This window comes from Apodemus sylvaticus, chromosome 13 (genome assembly GCF_947179515.1).
Source record: "Apodemus sylvaticus chromosome 13, mApoSyl1.1, whole genome shotgun sequence".
Classification (NCBI taxonomy): domain Eukaryota; kingdom Metazoa; phylum Chordata; class Mammalia; order Rodentia; family Muridae; genus Apodemus; species Apodemus sylvaticus.
In genome coordinates this window covers 43,362,736-43,380,048 of record NC_067484.1, presented here as the reverse complement: position 1 = coordinate 43,380,048, position 17,313 = coordinate 43,362,736, and positions in this window count along the sequence as shown.

Sequence of the window (17,313 nt, the reverse complement as noted above, 5' to 3'; positions counted from 1 at the left end):
CTAAGAAGATTGTGTGAATCTCCAATAACAGCCACCATTGAGTGCTTTCTTAATGTGGCTGAGTCGGGGTTTCTATTCCTACACAAACATCATGACCAAGAAGCAAGTTGGGGAGGAAAGAGTTTGTTCAGCTTACACTTCTGCATTGCTGTTCATCACAAAAGGAAGTCAGGACTGGAACTCAAGCAGGTTAGGAAGCAGGAGCTGATGCAGAGGCCATGGAGAGATGTTCCTTACTGGCTTGCTCAGCCTGCTCTCTTACAGAACCCAAGACTACCAGCCCAGGGATGGCACCACCCACAAGGGGCCCTCCCCACTTGATCACTAATTGAGAAAATACCCCACAGCTGGATCTCATGGAGGCACTTCCCCAACTGAAGCTCTTTTCTCTGTGATAACTCCAGCCTGTGTCAAGTTGACATACAAAACCAGTACATTATGAATATGCCTCAGAAACCCAATCGTGGCAAACCCGAGTGTCCCTCTGTTTACACCCATAAAGGTGTCAGAAGCCAAGTTTATGGGGTTTGAATTTAGATGTTTTTTGTGTAGGGGAGGGCTGACTGGTGTTGTTTCTAAATACTGCTGCCGTTCAGTGTCTGGCATCTTAACAAGTGTGAATATGCCCTAACAGGCTGCCTCTGCATCCCTTCTAATGTCAGCAGTTGGGAGATCTGGGTTCTTAGGAAAAAAAAAAAAAAAAAAAACCTATTTTCTTATTTCTATTCCTCTTGTTGCTTCAAAGGAACTGGAGTAATGTTCCCAACTCGTCTCACCTGCTTGTTACTCAGGAATCGGTTAAAGGAAGCATATTGTGGAAAACGTTGTCATTGGTAAATAGATGTTAGGAAAAAAAGAGCTGGGGTGGGGGTAGGGAAGACATGACATTAAACAGGCTTCTGCTTCAGCAAACCTCGAGGCAATGTCTTTTCAATGTCTTTCTTTAGAAAAACATCTTTCATGCCATGTGTGTCTTTTTAGAGGAGGTTGGGGGTGGGGTAGAAATTGAGCTTTTATTTTAAAAGCAAACAGTGTAGGGACGCACATTTGCCGTGAATATTAACCAGCAGGTTTGTGCTCTTTTCTGCCTGCCTGAGGACAGAGCATCCCAAGAGCCTCACTTGATGCACTGCCACACAAAAGTGGATGGTCAAAGAAAGCTCGCACGCACGCACGAGGGCTGCAGGGTGGGTGTGGAAGACTTAGGTTTTGCTTCCAACAATTTTGTGCTCCTGCGGGACACCTTTCTGCAGTTTGAAGTGACCGGTGTATTGTTTTGTGTTCAGACACCCCAAAATGTCCAATGTTTTCTTCATTAAAAAAAAAATCTCAGAGCTGAGCATGGCAGGCAACCCAAGCTTTTAATCCCAGCACACTGGAGGCAAAGGCGGGGGATAGCTAAGTTTGAGGACACCCTGATCTCCAGAGTGAGTTCCCGGATAGCCAGAGCTAAGCATAGAAACCCTGTCTCAAGAAATAAATAGATAGATAGGTATATAAATAGATACATGCATGCATACATACATACATAGTATTAGCGTTCCTTCTAGGCTTTGCCCCACAGTTACTTGACAACAGCCAAGTGTGCCTGATTCACTATAAAAGGGCCTGTTTGCCCCCTCCTCACTCTTACTCTCTTACCTTCTCTGTCCACCTCGCCTCCCCCTCCTCCACCATACCTTTCTCTTTCTGGACTCTATCCACAACTCCCCTTCTCATGCCCTAAATAAACTTTCTTCTCTACTATACCCATTGTATTGGTACCTCAGGGGAAGGGATGTCTCAGCATGGGCCTGCAGAAGCACCCCCTTCCACCTCACCATACCACACCTCTACCAAGCAAACCCTCTTTCTTTCTTTTTTATAAAACACAACAGATAGATAGATAGATAGATAGATAGATAGATAGATAGACAGACCTTAGAATTCACTTCTTATCTATTTAAACTATGGAACTGAAAAATATAAAGCATTTTAAATGGTAGGGAGAGTGTAGACCATCAATAGAATTCACCCCATTGATGAGGGCTGGCACTGAACCCCATCACAGTCACTGCTCTATCAGACTCTGTTCAAATTTTAACACAAACACTTCTGGCATGAAAACAACAAAGGAACTCATTGGAAACCTGTGTTCTGGCTTCCTTCTTTGGGGAAGAGACTTAGTGGTCTAAGGCAAACCTCAGAGTAGCAGAGGCAGGAGAGTAATTCTGATACCTTTGTATAACTTCATCATCTCCTGAAAGGGAAATTTCAAGTGCAATGTTTCTCTCTCTCTCTCTCTCTCTCTCTCTCTCTCTCTCTCTCTCTCTCTCACACACACACACACACACACACATACACACTCAGAGAGACAGACAGAGACAGACAGACAGAGACAGACAGAGACAGAACAGTCTTGTAAATCATGCTTCTATCTGTAATTACAAAGCATTAGCGGTGCTCCTGTCAGGAAGTCTTGAAATGTAAGTTAAATACTGTACAGGACTTAGAATATGATATTATTCCATCTGCGAGCATATCTCTATGGAGATAGTAGCTCATTTTTCCATCCCAGGGATTGTTGAGCGTGCTGACACAGCTAGGTAAGGCAATTTAAAACTGTTCCAGGATTTGATTTTTTTTTCAGTGCGTGTAGCCCACAGCTGTATTCCATAGCGTGCCACACTGATATGACACCTTTTCCACAAGGTCTTTGGTAGCATACATCTGCTGAACAGCACAGAAACAAAATATGTGCCTTGACTCAAACTCGTGGCGGAGAGCTATCAAAGTGGAAGGCTGCTCAAATCCATTTGCATAATATGCAGATGAAAATCTAATGAGAAAGGTATATTGACAGACGCTGCCTTGTTATCTGGCAACGCTGTGCATAACAGCGTGTGGTACCTAGACATAATCTCCTGTAATGTTATTTTGCAATTTAAATGGTTTTTTTCCCCCTTTCTCCTAAAGAAGACACGTCAATAAGTGCCAGGCATCAATAACTGACATTCGAGATAAGATACAGCACAGAGGCTCCTGTAGCCTGAGTGAGGAGTTGATTTGGGTGCACAGGTCTGTAAGCTGCTAGGCTGGCTGAGGAGGGAACCAGGCAGCCCCAGAGGCTCTGCCTGCCTTCTGCTCCTTAAGCTCCGGTGCCAGTTCTGAGTAAATTTCAAGGAACATTACTGAGAACAAAATCGAAGGCCATCAATATTAATGATCTGAACCAGGAAGATAGCTTTTAGTGTGCAAATTAATTACCCTAATCACAGGGTTTTTTGTATCCATTTTAATGAAATAACTATTTATTTCATTGAGTCCCATGCTTTTCTTTTGCAAATAAGGCGCATTTACATGATAAATACATGAAATTTAAAAGGATGACTAAATTAAATTGAGAAAAAAAAGACCTTTTTAAATACAATTTTCTTAGGAAAAACAGCTAGATTAATGGGTTGGTTAGCTGACTGGCATCTGTGATTAAATCTTTTTTAATGTACGTCAAATAGAATTTAATGGCGCTTGAGAGATGTCTACACAGTGAGTAACACTCAGGGGTTGGGGAAGATTCCAGTTGTCTCTCATGGTTTATTGTTAGGCTCCTGCTGCTTGGGTGTGGGTCTATGCTTTGCCACACAGATTAACATTGCTCTCGTTTTATCTTTGCTGGGTGTTTGCTTTACCTCGCCCTTGACCTGGTTGTCTCCTCCAACAATGTGAATCCAGGCAATCACTTTTCAGAAGCATGGGCCAAAAGCTAAACTACACCATCATTCGAAGTCACCAAGACTTTGTGCCTCACAGCTAATCCCATTTGGTTCAAACTCTCTTGGCCTAGATAGGAGGGTGAGTGCAAGTTTCATTCAGAAAATTTGTCAATGAATCTTTTACATGGGTGGGTTCAGGGAACTTTATGTATTGTGGGTAAGCTTTGATAAGTTACACATTCTACAGAAGATAGATTTGAAACTCATTTGAACTCTCTCCCTCCCTCCCTTCCTTCCTCCCTCCCTTCTTTCCTTCTTTCATTTCTCCCTCCCTCCTTCCTTTTCTTCTTCTTTTCTCCTTCTTTTCTTCTCCTTCTTCTTCTTCTTCTTCTTCTTCTTCTTCTTCTTCTTCTTCTTCTTCTTCTTCTTCTTCTTCTCTCTCTCTCTCTCTCTCTCTCTCTCTCTCTCTCTCTCTCTCTCTCTCTTCTCAGTAACACACCCAAAGAACAGAATATCTGTCTGCTCACCCCACCCCCACCCCGTTGCACCTCTGGAGAGACCTTCCTTTGATTTGGATAATCAGTTGAAGCTGTGATGGCTCAGGCACCAAGAACTGGAGTCATCTCCCTTGCCTGATGGTAAAAATTTACATTTCAATGGCTGCCACCATTTTAAAGATAATTATAACCTTTTGGGATTAATAATTTTCTGCCAGCTTCTCTAATATTTAAGCAATATAAATATTAATTCTGTTGGTGTAAAGAAAACATCTCCCAACCCCCAACTCCAGGTCTAAGAGCACACACAACAAAGGCTTCTGACACAAATTTTTAGGGGACAAATAGGACATGACTGAAGCAGGATGTCTAACTAAGAGACGTGTACGTCCTGGTCCTAACTTGGCACACAACACATATTTTTAATCAAATTTTTGGCAGGTGGACACAAAATGGTCAGGGGCAAAAGACACAGGAACTATTTTCTAGGCTGATAATTTTTGAAAGCCAGATTTTTTGAGAAAGTCAATTGTCTTTAGCTTTATCTGACTCAGAAAATCAACCTTTTAGAGTTGGCAGACAGGGCGCATGTTTCTTGGATCGTATCGCCCTCTCAGAGTGGTGGGAGATCTCAAAAAAGATGAAGCTGTCTTGACGAACTCAATAGTCTTGAAAGGAGAAAAAGGGAAATTGCCCGCAAAATCTATTGAGACTATAAAGAGGCTTATATTTCACTGTTACTGCAAACTTCCTTTCTGCTTATTATCATTCCAACACTTTATTTCCCACCAGCTGAGGCAGCTGGGAAAGACATCACTTCACACAAACAGATGTCGACTCACTTAAATTGCCTGACCACGCTCCTGTGGACCATGATCTATTTTTTTTTTTCAACCCCACAAGTATTGAACATGTTGGAGGCAGAAGAATGCAAGCCCCTCCCCTGCTTCTTTTTACATTCATTAGGTTGTTACAAGTACTCTCTTCAGGGCCTCATGCCTTCTACTGCTTGGCACAGAATTTGCATTAGGCAAATACAATCAGTGGGACTCCCCGCCCATCCCCCCCACCCCCACCCCCGTAAGACATATATGGAAAGGGACATTGCTATAGTGCTGGTCAGATGCTACAAGCAGGTCATTCCTTGGCTCTCCTAGATAAAGTGCAGAGTGACAATAACTGCCCTGAGTCCTCCTCACAGACAGGACCTTTATTTCCTAGGCGCCAGAGCTATGGGATTGAGGATTGCTTGAAAGGGACTTGGGGAATGAAACTGCTCATGAAATATGCATGTCAGGCACATGGGCTGCCAGGGGAGCGCCGTGTATTATGTATGACCCTTCTGTAATTGTAAGGAAATGATATTCATTTAAGTGAATGTTTATCACAGTTAAAGGTGCGCCTAATGAAGCAAAGGTCACAGGTCTGAAAACAGAAGGTTGCAGCCCATTTACTGTATCATTTCTCTCTGTGTGTGAAAAGACCTGGCCTTTATTTGCAGCCAATTTTTTTCCCCCCTTAACACCTGTGTGCTATGTTTATGTAGCCTTACAGAGTTCCTGTCGCTTATATTTCAATGCCAAAAGGACTGTTGCTTTAAATAGTCTTCCAACATCACCCAACTCATCTGGGAAGCATCATACAAACAGCACACAGCGTAACAGTCTGGGACAAGAGTGTTCAGCTGTTGACATTGGGGTGGTGGAAGAGTGAATGCAGTCTCATTGCTGTCTGGGGGAAATGGTACTCTTGCAATCAAAAAGGAATTGTGCTTCTATTCTGAAATCAGCAATGGTGTGATCTCTCTGGGTTAGACCAATTCCAGAGGACAAACACCAGGGCAACTGAGTTCAGCACTGTAGCCACATCTCAGGGCACAGGAGTCAGAGGCCCCCAGATTGGAACTACAGCCCTGATCCTGACTGACTCCGTGACCCTGGGCCACTGACTACCCACCCGGTTTATGCATCTGAATAGATTCCAGCTACTAAATGGGACCCATAAGTAGTTGTGACCTCAGAGGTTGTTATGAGGACAAATGAGTTAATATCTGAAAAAAAAAAAAAGATCCTGGCCCACTGTAAGCACTACATGTTTGTTAAATCAAATGCAGTTTCCATGGTTGGCTTGTTCTGCTGTCTCCTCCCTTCAAATTGTCAGTGCATTTTGCACCCAATTAACTTCCTCTCAAACCCATGTTCATCTGTCTTAGTCCATTCAAACTGTTAGAAGAAAAGGACTACAGACCTGGAGGCTTAGAGGCAGACGTCTGTTGCTCATGGTCCTAGAGGCAGATGTCCAAAGGAGCTGCAGCTCAGGCAGGTTGGGAAGGACTCTTTCCTGGTTCCATAACCGATTTTGTGTTGTATCTCCACAGGGTAAAATGGCGAAGGACTTTCCCTAGTCTGTTAGAAGGGCTCTAATCCTATTAGTAGGAGTAGAGCCTGTTTGGGATTTCAAAGAGCATCTCATACTATTATCCCTTGAGGAGTTAGGGTCTCAACAATGTGAGTTCAGGGGACAGGAACTTTGAGATCACAACAGGATGCTTATGTCTCACACGAACAATTCCCAGCCATGGCTATCTGTAGATGCTCAACCTCAAAGCACCCTGGCACTTTGCCAGAGTGGCTGACAATTTACTGAGGGACTTCATAGAGGACTAGGAAGCATGGCGGGAGGTGTTTACTTATAAAATATAATAGGAGAAATCTCCAGGAGTCTTCATGGGCAGCATCCAAATTAATAGTGACTCTCCAAATTGCTTGAATGTCATTTTGTTTTGCTCCAGGTTGTGAGGCAGAAAATAGCACATAAAATAAAGAAACCACCTTATGGGCAGAGCTTATATTAACTCTTGATTGTCTGACAGATTTCAGATCATACTCATTCATTCTTTCCCCCTGGTCTCAAAGCTAGTGTGTGTGTGTGTGTGTGTGTGTGTGTGTGTGTGTGTCTGTGTGTGTGGTGGGGGTGGGGCAGGAAATCTTCACCCTCACTCCCCAGAAAGACTCAGTGACTTGTAAGCACCTGACTTGTCTATTCTAAAATGTGAAATCTTTGTATATTGGTTAAATTTTCTCAACTTGGCACAAACAAGAGTAAGGAGGGATACAGAGCTTCAGTTAGGGAATTGCCTCCATCAGTCTGCCTCGTGGTCTTATCTAGGGGCATTTTCTTGATTAATGATTGATGTGGGAGGGCCTAACACACTGCATGGCGGTCCCTGGGTGGGTGGTTCTGAGTTCTACAAGAAAGCAGGCTCAGCAAAGTGTGGGGAGCAGGCCATTAAGTGGAGTACTTCCATGACTTCTACTTCCAGGCTTCTGCTTTGAGTTTCTGCATTGACTTCCCTCATTGATGAACTGTGAACCGTAAGCCAAACTAATCCTTTTGCATCGACATTTTTATCATAGCCACAGAAGCCAAACTACAGTTCTTGGGATGACCGAGTTGTGTGAAGAAAGGTAAAATTAAAGCTGGGAACCCAGAGAGAAACAGTTGTATTTTATAAATAGTCCAAGGCTGGTTACAAAATGAAACAGTAAATCAAATCAATATTTTAAAAAAATTTGGTTTTTTTAGTTTAAAAAACTTGGTTTTGTTACTTATTTTTTTAACCCAGAAACAGTACAACATGGTCATGTATAGCAAATGGACGGCATGTTAAAGATGTCTCAGATCCCATCTCTAACCCTTACCTGACTCTTCAGTTTCTCCTGCTTCCTAGAGTCAATAATAACACCCGGCCATAATGTTCTGTGCATGTTGAGTCAGAAGATCTATGTGAATTCAGAATGATGTCTGGACTAAAAGCCCTCCATTCCTGCAGGCCACTCTACTGTTACAACTTTTAGAATGAAAACCAGCATTACAGAAATTTTGAGGCATTAGTGAAACTCCCAACCATCTTTCTTGCTCATATTTCCATCATATTTCTAGTAGTTTTAATTTTCACAGATTCACTGACTCTCTGTCTTTTAAGACATAGAACTCAGGTCTCACCTTAAATGTGAACTGCATTTCATGGCTCAGTTCTGAAGATTAGAATCCAGTGGTAGTTATGTCCAGCTATGAATCCAAGGCTAGACCCTAGTCGACGTCTCTACTCCTACGATAGCCTCTTGGGACCAGTAGCTCTGGGGGAAATCAACTGTCACTTTCTGGGGATACTCAAGCAGCCTTAGAGAGGCCCCACAACTGAGTTACCCTGGGGGGACACACTTCAAGAGCTTAGACAGTTTGCAGGTCATTTTAGTCAAGATGTTGAGCCTCTTGAGTAATGCCAGTGACACGTGGATCAAGCCAAAGCCCTGCTCACTGTGTCCTATTAAGGTTTTAAACTCAGGCACAAGCATAAAATAATATATTGTTGTTAGAGGGAGTCAGTGGCCTTCAGTAGATAACCAACATGGCACTCTTCAGCCTAGAGGTGGAAGTTCTAAGTGTCAGTTCTAAGACTTGTATGTACAGGGGCAAGAGGGACTTGGTTTTAGGGATATGTAAATGAGCCGGGGCTGGAGTGTGAATTCACAAAACACTGGTACACACTCAATTATATTTACATGTGGATCTCTTCTTAAATAGCTTAATGCAAAAACTTCCATTTCATAGGTGCATTCTTACTGCTAAGATGCATCCCTATCAGCTTGAGGCTTTTCTTGCTTTAACCAATGAATTTCTCCTTTCCTGGAAAAACACAAGTGTCAAAGGCCAGACAAACTGTGGCTTTCCTATTTACATCTCAGCTTAGATGGTCATTCATAACAGACCTCATACTAGAGTCTAGGCAAAGAGAGGAATCCACTTGATGGAGGTTCTCATGTGGACATGAGCTTGGGGAGAAAGCAAAGGCATTGTCAATACCCCTTCCACCACCACCACCACCACCACCACCACCACCACCACCACCACCACCTCAGCACAGATCTATGGGAGAGCATTCATGTGGTAGAGGGGAAGCAAGTGAACACTAGAGCTGAGCTCTACTTTTAAAGTCTTGTGAGATGTTAGGGTACATGGTAGACAGTGGTGAAGGTTATCAGTAAAGTAAAAGGCAAGAGAGCATCTGAATGGATGGATGGATGGATGGATGGATGAATGTCTGATACCTCTTTGCCTGAATGAGGAAAGACAATGCTCAGAATTAACTCTCATCTCTTCTTCAGCTACTGTTTGTTGTAACTCATAAGTTCATTAAGTTATATATTTGTTTGATTGGTGAAAAGTCTTTAGTTTCCAGGAAAAGGAACGGATCTATTCCTCAAAGTAGACTAAAGAATCAATAATTCACCTAACATCCACCCCATGTTTTTAGTGCCTCCTTAACAGCCAAATAACACATAACATGTGTATTTCTCTGTAACTCCCATGCAAGCAAGAGAAAACCAGACAGAGTTATTCATTGTTTCAGTTATATGGTACAGAGACTATGTCACACCATGATGAACGAATTTCAACTGCTTAACTTCATGGTGTGAAAATGGTGTTATTTTCACTTTAGAAAAAAAGCATTCAAATGGAAATGTACCTAGGTTATGAACAAAGGAGTTTACAAAGAAATGGAGAGTGTTAACAAAGGAAATGGCTGACTGATGCAAGAGAGCACGGTTACATACAAATGTCCCATGTGTGAATTATGAATGGATCTTTTGTTAAGGCTCTCATCTTCTTCCATGTCAGGAGTTCCTTAAAATTCATAATCATAATCACATGCAGCACTTAATTAGCACTTGCTGAGTGCCCAGTGCAGCTGAGGTATAAGTATGCTAACTCTACAGATAAACAAGCCTGTGGAAGCAGATGCTACCCAATGTCCTGATCTCTAACTAAGCCAAGGGGAGGCATAGAGGAGCTGAAGGGGGTCTCCAGGATCACTCACAAGTAGGTGGCCATTGCTGTGTTTGCAGTTCGCACATGACAGCATCCTTTGATGAGATTAGTCTCTGATTATTCCAAGTTTTTATTAATCAAGTATCTTTCTCTCTCCCTTTTAGAGTGAATTAATGAGCTAAACTGCTGACCTCGAGAACACAGTTCCATGTGAAGATGTGCATGTGAGAGGATGCTAGGAAACAGATCTAGACCAAGAGGTTAGAGCATGCTAGAAACAGATCTAGGTAAGGACATTCAGGTTAGAGGATGTAAAGAAACAGATCCAGATGTGCAGGTTAGAGGATGGTAATAAGGTGGTGACAGTTAAGAAGAGACAAAACAAAATCTGAGATACTAAAGAAGGCAAAGAAAAAAAAAGATTTGGGAAAGGAAAAGAGGCAAAAAGAATAAACAAATGACTAGAAGAAGAGGAGTCTGGTGGTTTGAATGTGAAATTCCCCCCATAGACTTACAGATCTGAACACTTAGCCCATATTTGGTGACTGTATTAGTCAAGGTTTGTATTCATGCACAAAACATCATGATCAAGAAGCAAGTTGGGGAGGAAAGGGCTTATTAAGCTTACACTTCAACATTGCCGTTCATCACCAAAGGAAGTCAGGACAAGAACTTGCACAGGGTAGGAACCTGGAGGCAGGAGCCGATGCAGAGGCCATGAAGGGTGCTGCATACTGGCTTGTTTCCCCTGACTTGCTCATCTTGTTTTCTTATAGAACCCAGGGCTACCAACCAAGATATGGCACTACTCACAATGCACTGGGCCTTCCCCCTTGATCACTAAATGCCTTACAACTGGATCTCATGGAGGCATTTCCTCAAGGGAGGCTCCATTCTCTGTGATAACTCCAGGTTGTGTCAAGTTGACATACAAAACCAGCCAGTACAGAGGCACTACTTGAGAGGTTATGGAGCTTGTAGGATGTGGAACCTTATTGGAAGAAGTATATCACTGGAGGTGAGCTTTAAGTGTTTAAGCCTCCCCCACATCTAATTCACTCTTTCTGCTTTCTGCACATGGTTGAGATGTAACCTCTTGGTCTCCTTCTCCATCTTTTGCTCTTATGCCTCCTCCACCATGGTGGACTTTCCCTCTAGACCATAAGCCAAAGGAAATCTTGCTTCTGTAAGATGTTGCTGGTTCTTGATATTTTGTTGTAGCAACAGAAAAGTCCAAATGGAAAGAGGCCGGTGGATCTAGAACGGGAAGACACATGAGTAGGAACAAGGGCCCAGGCTAGTGTGTTATAATATTTCATATCTAGCAAATATTCAAATGTTTAAAACAGGATTATAGTTGAGGTTCTTCTACTGACAATATTTCTTCATGAAAAGATACATTAAAAATAAAAAGTCTATGCATGCCTTATTAAAAATAAAAGGTGTATGTGTTTGTGTGTGTATGTATGTGTTTGTTTGTGTGTGTGTGTGTGTGTGTGTGTGTGAGAGAGAGAGAGAGAGAGAGAGAGAGAGAGAGAGAGAGTATTGTATGATGGCATCAGGAGAAAAGATTCCCTGTCAAAGACTTTGTTTCAGAACCTTTCTTGATGCAGAGAGAAGGCCACACAAACTAGGAAAATTGAGGCAGGAGCCTCATATCCAGAAAGCAGAAGACTATAATCATGCCTACTCAGAGAATATGCTGAAATTACAGTGAGAAAGGCAGGGATAAAAGCAAGGCCAATGGTTGATGAAAGATATTTCCTACCCATTCACATTGAAGCAGGGAGGGGCCGGTGCTTGGAGGGAGGAGAGGAGGAGGAGCTAAGAGGAGGGGTGGAGACAGAGGGAGCCTGAGAGCTGCACAAGGGAGCAGAGGAGGAGACTTGCAGATCCAGATGGCATCAGATGTGTTTCTGGTGTGCTGAGAGGCTAGAAATATTGGGATAGAACTTTATCATTGTAAATTGGCATTATGTAATTAGGAGTTTCATATACATCGATATATTTGGTTAACTTCTCAAGTTTAAGAGTAATGCTTTGCCAGATACTTGGAAGGAGTGGGTGCTGGGCAGGAAAAAGAGACCTGCTGAGACTTGGAACTCAGGCCTGACAGGGCAGTATTATATTTCAATCTCTTCCCACTACAAATGGTTTCCAACACAGTCTGGTATTTGCCTTGACCACATATCAATATATTGGTTCTATTTATTAGAATTACCCATGGGAAGCTTTGACCTGCTAATGAGCCCATTTCCCCCAGAATAATTAAACTGAGCTCCTGAGAAGGAGCCATTAGATGTTTTTAAGATTAAAGTGAATTGGTGTGGGCTATCCTAGGTTAATGGAAGAGGTAATAGAAATGTTCTCAGCAACTTATTTTATAGTGATCAACAAATCAACTCTAAAGTTTATATAGAGAGGCAGATGGTACAAGATGGCACATTAATCTGATGAGGAGGAGCAAAATCAGAGGACCAGCATGATCTGACCTCAAGTCTAACCATAGAGCTTTGGTGATCAAGATGGCGCTATTGCCAAAGCAAGGACATTCATACAGTGCAGAAAGCATGAACACACCGTGGAAGTTCATGCTCTGGAGACGGAGATTTCCCCAAGTGGCAGTGCTGGGAGGTGTGTGCTCCACCCTCTGGGATGAGTCAGTGGCATCACCACAGGATAAGTTTGTTATTACAGAAGTACTGTAATGATTAAAATACAATCGGGCAGGGCCTCTCAGACTTCACCCCACCCCACCTTTGACTGTCTGCCTTGGGACAGTGCACTAAGAAGGCTCTAGCAGTTTGGATGTAATATGTCTCTACCCAAACTCATGCTGAGCCTTGTTTTCTGAGCTAGTGAACGGTAGTGGGGCTGTGAACATGGACCTCCATGGATGGGAACTATGTTATGACTACCCCAGTGGATGAGTGCTGGGCTGTATGCTAAAGAAGCAGATAGGTTCTTATAAAGGAGGCGATTGGGTCCTTCCCACTCTTGCCTTTTGTCCTGCCATGTGACATCTCTTTCACGCATCGCTTCCTTCTAATGCTATTCAAGGGCATGGTGTAGCCAAGTGTGCTCAGAGATTACTCAACTGAAAAAAAAAAAAAATAAGATTAACTCATTCGTCAAACCAACACAAAGTTAACTAAGGTGAAGGACTCTGTGAGATGTCTTCCCACCATCTCCCTGTTCCAGCCTTTAGAACTATGATCCCACCCTCCTTATATATTCCCCGGTCTGTGATGATTTGTTGCCACAACACAGAGTGGACTTGACAAAAGAGCAAAAGCAGTACGACGGAGCAAAGATCATCTCTTGAACAAAGGATTCTAGAAAAAAAAAAGAATGCAACAAGCATATGAATGAGAAAGAAGGAAGAACTATGGCAAAGGCCATTCGCCTGTGAGAAAATGAGGTAAAAAATGAATCATTCACCGTACTGTAGAGAGAAAGTCTATTTTAAACATCCTCTGGTAGGAACATGGCCTTTCCCAAAACCCTAATCCAGAAACAAGGTCATTGGTAAGATGGATCTCACCAAAATTACAAACTGCTGTGAAAAAGACTGGGAGAGGGGTAGAAAGGACTGGGTGTGTACAGACAAGAGGAGGAAAACCTCTCGGAGAAATGCTGAGCAGGAGCAGTGATCAGGATGTTCCAGAATATTTTGGGTTGAATTTTGGCATGACTAAAAACACACCCACATTCTACAGTTACACAAAAGTGGGGAGAGAGCAGGGGCAGAGTGGCCACGTGGTGGCCTGTCCTTTGAAGTCTGTACTGTCTTCTTCAGGTGATCATCACTGGCCATTCTTCATTCCATTTCAGTCACTGAGTTTACAAAGCTTCCTGATTCCTAACATGCAAACCACCCAGAAGGTGAGTGTTGGGACAAGCAATCGAATTGCAGCTGTAGCAGTAACTGGTTCTTTGGTTTTTAAAACCTGCTTGGGGACGTTGGAGCTCTAGCTCCAGGTTCTTTCCCAGAAAGCCTATTAGGATTGCTAAAAGAATCTAGTGAATTCCGGTCATTCCGACCTCCCACTGTAATTCCTGCAGAAGCTTAGCCCCTATTACTAAAAAACAAAAACAAGCCCAGCCCCAGCCACCCTTGTCATTTCCATCTCCATTTGCCCGCTTTCAGTGTGTGCAGCACGCATGCTCTGCCTCCCTGTTTCATCTCCTTTGCCTGCTGCCATAGGCTACAACATGAACAAAGTTCACTTTCAAATCCAATCTCAAACAAAATGAAAAGGCCAGACAATCATGAAAGAGAAAGCTGGTTACAACCATTAATATGGATCTTCCTGCAGGTTCTTTGACTGTAGCCATCAAATGCAAGCAGGGAGAATCCGCTCCCGCTTGCAGCTGCCGGGGCTGTGACCCTGGTCACCAGCTACTGTCAATCAGAGGAACCGCTCCTGAGGAGAGCCTGGAGTGACTGCTGGCTGCCAGCTGCAGACAGCCCTGCACACTTCTGAACACTGCCGTGAACACTGCACCTCTTTCTCTGATAACAGTAGCAATCCCTGGAGCCTTACATCAGCATAGTAGGAATCCCTTCCACTATGTCATAGACTCTATTTAGGATGGAGGGGTCCAGTCGGCAGTGATGGCCAGTATGCCCCCAGGAAAACAACCCAAATCTTTAAAACCCACAAGGCTTTTACACTTCTGCTTGAAAGTCAGTGACCAGGACAGGAATCTTTAAATCCATCAGTGGACCCTGATCAAGTTTACATGCAGTTGAGATTAGAGAGAACTAATATTTCTGAGTTTATTCTGACTTGATGGGTTATCTTGGAGGCATCAGCTCAAACAGACCTGGAATCTTGTCAAACAGATACACACAGACACATACCCAAAATACACAAACATCCAGATGCAAACACACACACACACACACACAAAGAGAGAGAGATACACACACAGACACACAGATACAAACACACAGACACCCACATACAGACACCCACACATACACACAGACACACATACACAGGCATACACACATAGACATATACACAGTCAGTCACACAGACACATACACACACAGACATATACACAGTCACACAGACACATACACAGAGACAGATACAGACACCCACATACACAGACAAAACACACACAGAGACACACAGACACATATACACAGAGATACACACAGACACTCACATACACAGACACACACACAGACAAAACATACACAAAGCCGGGCGGTGGTGGCACACGCCTGTAATCCCAGCACTCTGGGAGGCAGAGGCAGGCGGATTTCTGAGTTCAAGGCCAGCCTGGTCTACAGAGTGAGCTCCAGGACAGCCAGGGCTACACAGAGAAACCCTGTCTCGAAGAAAAAAAAAAAACCACACACACACACACACACACACACACACACAAAAAAAAAGACCCACACAGACATACACACAGTCACACAGACAGACACACACATATAGACATACACACAGAGACATATACACAGTCACACAGACCTACACACAGTCACACAGAAACACAGACACACACAGACACAGACAAAACACACAAACCATGACAAGGTTAAAGCCTTGTCACCAAAGAGAAATGATGGGGACATAGAACCTACCCATGACCTCTCCAGAGTGGGACCAGAATAAATCTGGCCCTGATGTGAATGTTTGTGCCTAGTCTTTCTTCTATTTGTCTTGAAGTCTTCAGTTTATACCCCTGGGAGGCTGGCTCTTTTCTGAGGGAAAGTGAAGGAGAAATGGATCCAGAGGAGAAGAGGCTGGGGTGGTGGTGGCAGGAGGAGGGCAGGGGGAACTGGGGTCGTGGAGGTAGAGGTAGAGGAATCTGCTGTCAGGAGGCACTGTATGAGAGAAAGAAGTCTGTCAGAGTGGTACTGCAAACATGCAGGTATCAGTTCTCCGAAAGCAGGCGGGATTACTCAAAAGATTCTGCACGTTTTCTACTTCTGATCTGATCTGGCCTGCTTTTTCTGATGCTGGGGGTCAAACCCACAGCCTTGTGCACACTAGGTTAATGCTTTATAAGGGAGCAACATTCCCATTCCGCCCCCTGAGACTGAAGAGCTGTGTCATGTACATTCAGAAAGCGAGTGTTCCAGCCCTCATCCCACCTGGCTGTGAACATTAGAAAGGCATCTGATTTTCAGAGAGCAGAGAAACAGAGGGCGGCTTGCAACTCCAACTATGTATTTGCTGGGATGTGCAATCTGTGCCAGTGGGCTGCCTCTTTCCCAGAATTATATCTGATTGATCCTCTTTAAATAAATCTGGCTAGCTAAGGAATAGCTCTTTGCCAGCGTTTTCTCAATATGGTCTCCAGACTCTTTATGGTGTAAAAAAAAAAAAATTACCAAATAAAATTCATAAAAAGGCAACAAGAAACATATCTTACAAAATTTCTGTAAAGAATTCAAACATTGTTCCTGTGCCAGGAACACACAGCTGTGGGCCTGACGTGGCAGAACCATCTGCTAGAAGCCCGACACGCTCGAGCCTTGAAGGAGACTGAACTGAGTAGGTGCGGTCTTTGTTGGAAACACAAAACCCCACAGCTATGGAGCTTTTCTGGGTTGTGTTTTTTTTCTTACTTTGCCATCTGTCCATTTGGATGGAACTGTCACACGAGTGTATTATAAGCACAAGACAGAGCAGACAATGTGGGCAAAATACAATTGCTTGGAGCCAATGGGTGTTTGCATCTTCATGCTGGGGCAGGAGACAAGCGCACACCTATGGGACAGATGGGGGCCCTCAGAACATGAACATTGCAAAAGCATTTGTCAAACTGTGGATGTTTTAGTCATCTCCGCCCAGAGCAAGTATCCTAATATTCTTAGGTCTTTTATAAATATAAGCATAAATGCAATATTTTATATTAACAAAATGACTATGTAGTGTTTTAGGTTTCTAGAGCAATCTTGTCAAATTATTATCAAACTTACTAATAAATCTTGGTAAGAACCTCTTTGTAGAAAGAGTGTTTGTCTATTGCTGTATGTCATCATAGCTACCAGAGCTCAGACCCCAGGGCTATGGAGGATTCTTATGCCAGTCATGTGGAAAAGGAGCTCATGGCATCTTTAAGATTACCCAGGACAGGGGTGGAATCCTATGCACTCAGAACAAGAATTTCCTCTGATACTGAATAACTCTTTCTGAGTCAGAGGCATCGATGAGGCTAGTAGACCTTTTCTCAGGATCAGGTGTTTACATGTGTGCAGAATCATCAACTACAGTGGAAATCAATTATAGGAAAATATATTTATCAGATGGTTCACAAGT